Below are 4880 nucleotides of genomic sequence, written 5' to 3'. Positions count from 1 at the left end.
ATAGATAGATAGATAGATAGATAGATAGATAGATAGATAGATGATAGATAGATAGATAGATAGATAGATAGATAGATAGATAGATAGATAGATAGATAGATAGATAGATAGATAGATAGGTAGGTAGGTAGATAGATAGATAGATAGATAGATAGATAGATAGATAGATAGATAGATAGATAGATAGACAGACAGACAGACAGACAGACAGACAGACAGACAGACAGAGATAGATAGATAGATAGATAGATAGATAGATAGATAGATAGATAGATAGATAGATAGCAGATATAAAAAAATGGCGACAGCACCCTGCAACACTAATGCCACATAAACCACTAAATATAAATAGATATGCACTAAAGCTAAATGTACCTACAAATAGGGAGGTTCTTAGTGCACATTTTGATCAATAATCCATAATGGTATCTTAAAACCGTTTGTGTGATGAATGAATGCAGATGAGTACGTCTATCTTGAGTTAATGTTGAAGATGTGTAAATTTGTAATTTGAGATCATGGTATGGAGGACATAAGAGGATATTGGCAGCAATAAAATGTTAAGGTTTTTAGAACCAGAAGTGTTAAAATCGTTCAGAAGTTAGTGAATGACCCCCCCCCCCCCCCCCCCCCACACACACACACACACACTTGGAATGCAGTGGCATAGGGGATGGTTGGGAGAAGTTGATTTTTACATAACAAAGTCTTAAGTTTGGCTCAGTGGTCGAGTGTCAGTAGTGCCTGACTTGGCGAGAACCACAGGTGTCTGTGGGTGTCATAGCTGTCTGGAGAATAATCAGACTGATTCTGAAAATTCTGCAGCAAATACAGTAGAAGCAAAGTGGATGAGATTTGAACCAATCTTATTCACACGCTGCAGAAAAACGTTCAGAAATTTACCCGCGGTGCGGTTTTTAAATACATAGCATTTCACTTTATGTTGTGGATTCATTCGTGAGTGCGCTGCGTAAAACTCACGACATGTTCTTTATTTCTGCGTTTTTTGCGCATCACGCACCCATTGAAGTCAATGGGTGCGTGAAAACCACGCAGGTCGCACGGAAGCACTTCCGTGCGAACTGCGTGGTTCGCGCAACAGCTGTCAAACTCTGAATGCACGTGCTTTTCTGTTTACAAACATCCAAACGGAGTGTCAAAATGATGGCACACGCAGCTGTTTCTGTGCCTTTTGCGCACGCAAAACGCCGCGTTTTTTGCTTGCGCAAAACGCACTCGCTCGTGTAAATCAGGTCTAGGACCCAATGCACACGACCGTCATTTTCATTCATAATTCCGGATGAAATTGCGGACCCAGGACCCATTCATTTCTAGGGGCAACCACACATTTTTGTATACTAGTATAAATTAGTTAGTGGATTTAGAATGTCAGAGTATTTGAACATATTATGGGGGTGCTTATCCAAAATAATTTTTCAAATTGATCGTTTATCAGACTCAACTCAATATCAACACAAAGTTTTCTTCTAGGGTTGTGCTGCCATTCTAAGAGTCTACATATGTGTGTCACGTTTCTATAGTTTTAGAAATCTGGTAATCCTATGCCCCCCGATTTTTTTATGTATTATCAGCGTGGTATATTTAATTCTATAGCCTTTGGCTTTTCATATAAATTTCAATATCAGTTTTTTAAGGTTTGTGAAAAAGATGTTAGGGATATCGATTGGTAAGACCTGTAGAATTTATAAGATTTTCGGCAAACTTACCATTTTTATTACGTTGTTGCTTCCAAACCAAGAGATTTGTAACTTATCCCTCTTTTCCAGATCGGATTCGTATTTTTTCAATAATGGTTTGTGCTTTAGGTCGAATAGATTATTGTATGCGTTATTAATTTTAGCCTCTAAGTAGGTGATATTAGAGCAACCATTCTTGAAAGGGGAGATTTTAGATCTAAATTTTTGATTTTATATTTATATCTAATAGTTCCGATTTTGTTAGATTAATTTTGAAATTAGACATTATACCAAATAAATTTATATCCTGTAGTAATGCTTTTACTGCCCCCAGTAGATAGTGCAACCCTCTGACCCCTGTAAAAATTGTCACAGTGTCCGCAGTAGATCACGCTACAGTACCCCCCATAGATAATGCCACCCACTACAACAATACATGATACTTGGTTGGCAATTAAAATGTTTGGCACTGTAAATTCTTCTTCTAATCCCAGAGAAAGTTGCTAACAAAAAGATATTTGCCCCATGTGAGGATCGAACTCACAACCTTCAGATTATGAGACTGACGCGCTACCTACTGCGCTAACGAGGCAACTGAGAGTCCTTTAATGAAAAATGTTTTTAAATGTGGTATTGGGGCTTAAAAATCTCATAGCAAATTCTGTAGCAAATACAGTAGTGGCAAAGTGGATGGAATTTGAACAAATCTCATGCACACGCTGCAGAAAAAAACTTTCATGAATTGACCTGCGGTGCAGTTTTTAAATACGCAGCTTTTCAATTTATGCTGTGGATTCTTTGATATTTTATTGTGATTTTTACACATTGAATTAATGATTTAGCTGGTAATATCTATGCAGAATATATGTTGATTCTTTTCTCCTTCAACAACTAAAGAAATGGAAAAAAAATAATAATAATAGTAATAATTGTAAAAAATATAATAAAAACAAAAACATGATTCTGCCCGGTTTAGAATCTGGGAGCTTTCGCGTGTTTGGTGAACGTGATAACCCCTACACTACAGAAACCGCGGAAGTGGTAGCTTGTACCTAAGTTCTGAGGTCCGGTAGGTCAGGTAGTGTCTTTGTTTGAGGTGAGGAAGATAAAGGCGTTGGAAAATGGACCTTCAATGAACTGTGCTGTTGGATTTGACTTCTATTGTTGTATGTCTGTTATTTATTATTTCGCTGTTGTGATCAGAGGCAAGGTTACCCTGTTGCTTGCTAGTCTGAGAGAGAGCTGAGTCTCAGGGACGTTTAGTTTGGCTCAGTGGTTGAGTGTTAGAAGTGCCTGTCAGGAGTCTGTGGGTGTCATAGCTGTCTGGAGAATAATCAGACTGATTCTGCAAATAAAGTAGAAGCCAAGTGGATGAGATTTTGAGCGCTGCCATGTGCCCAAACAGCAGTTTAGGGCCACACATGGGGTATTGCCGCACTCTGGAGAAATTGGGTAACAATTTGTGTTTTGTTTTTTTCTCCTATTACGCCTTGTGGGAAAAAAATTGGGTGCAAAACTACATATTTTTTGGGGGAATTTTTTTTTTTTTCATTTTCACTGCCTCATTCTAATACAATCTATAAAACACCTGTGGGATCAAAATGCTCACTACACCCCTAGATAATTACCCTGAGGGGTATAGTTTTCAAAATGGAGTCACTTCCCAGGGGTTTCTACTGTACTGGTACCTCAGGGGCTCTGCAAATGCGACATGGCGCCCAAAAAATCAACCAAAATCTACATGCCAAGTAGCACTCCTGCCATTCTGAGCCCTGCCGTGTGTCCAAACAGAAGTTTATGACCACATATGGGGTATTGCTGTACTCGGGAGAAATTGTTTTACAATTGTTGGGGTGTTTTTTCTCCTTTATTCCTTGTCAAAATGAAAAAAATTCAACATTTTAGTGGAAAGAATGTAGATTTTCATTTTCACTGCATAATTCCAATAATTCAGCAAAAAAACTGTGGTGTCAAAATGCTCACTAAACCACTAGATAAATTCCACAAGGGTTGTAGTTTCCCAAATGGGGTCAATTTTGCGGGGTTTGCACTATTTTGGCCCCTCAGTGGCTTTGGAAATGTGACATGGGGCCGCAAACCATTCCAGCAAATCTTGAGCTCCAAAAGTCAAATGGTGCTCCGTCCTTTCTAAGCCCCGAGGTGTGTCCAAACAGCAGTTTATTACCACATATGGTGTATTGCTGTGCTCAGTAGAGTTTGCTTTACAAATGTTGGGGTGGTTTTCCTCCTTTATCTATTGTAAAAGTGAAAAAAATCTAAGCTAAATCTACATTTTATTAGAAAAAAAATTAGATTTTCAATTTCACTGCATAATTCCCATGAATTCTGCAAAAACCGTGTGGGGTAAAAATGCTAACTATACCCCTAGAAAAATACTTTGAGGGGTGTCGTTTCCAAAATGGGGTTTCCACTGTTATGGTCCTTCCAGGGCTTTGCAAACACGACATGGCACCAAAATCCATTCCAGCAAAATCTGCACTCCAAAATCCAAATGGCACTCGTTCCCTCCTGAGCCCTGCCGTGGGTCCAAACAGCAGTTTATGACCACATATGGGGTATTTCCATAATCAGGAAGACATTGCTATACAAATGTTTGGGTGCTTTTTCTCCTTTATTCCTTGTAAAAACGAAAACATTTTCTTTTAACAGACTAGTTCCAATAAATTTATTCAAAAAAACTGTGGGCTCAAAATGCTAACTATACCTCTAGAAAAATTCCTTGAGGGGTGTAGTTTCCAAAATGGGGTCTCTTTTGGGGGATTTCTACTGTTTTGGCACCACAAGACCTCTTAAAACCTGACATGGTGCCTAAAATATATTCTAATAAAATAGAGGCCCCAAAATCCACTAGGTGCTCCTTTGCTTCTGAGGTCTGTGCTTCAGTCCATTATCACACTAGGGCCACATGTGGGATATTTCTAAAAACTGCAGAATCTGGGCAATAAATATTGAGTTGCGTTTCTCTGATAAAACTTTCTGTGTTACATAAAAAACTGTATTACAAATGAATTTCATAAAACAAAATGACATTTGTGAATTTCACATCTATTTTGCTTTAAATCCTGTGAAACGCCTGAAGAATTAAAATAATTTCTGAATGCTGTTTTGAATACTTTGAGGGGTGCAATCTTTAAAATTGGGTGATTTATGGGGACTTTCTAA

The 4880-nt window shown here is 38.2% G+C and overlaps 1 non-coding gene across 1 annotated transcript; it reads right to left on the bottom strand.

Annotated features, from left to right (window-relative positions):
* Positions 1-2216: 2216 nt before the first annotated feature.
* Positions 2217-2289, bottom strand: TRNAM-CAU (transfer RNA methionine (anticodon CAU)). Its single transcript has one exon. It is a non-coding gene; the product is annotated as a tRNA-Met (tRNA).
* Positions 2290-4880: the final 2591 nt, after the last annotated feature.

Source organism: Rhinoderma darwinii, chromosome 3 (assembly GCF_050947455.1).
Source record: "Rhinoderma darwinii isolate aRhiDar2 chromosome 3, aRhiDar2.hap1, whole genome shotgun sequence".
Taxonomy (NCBI): domain Eukaryota; kingdom Metazoa; phylum Chordata; class Amphibia; order Anura; family Rhinodermatidae; genus Rhinoderma; species Rhinoderma darwinii.
Note: the sequence above shows the minus strand (reverse complement) of the source record. Positions and strands in the feature narration are given on the sequence as shown.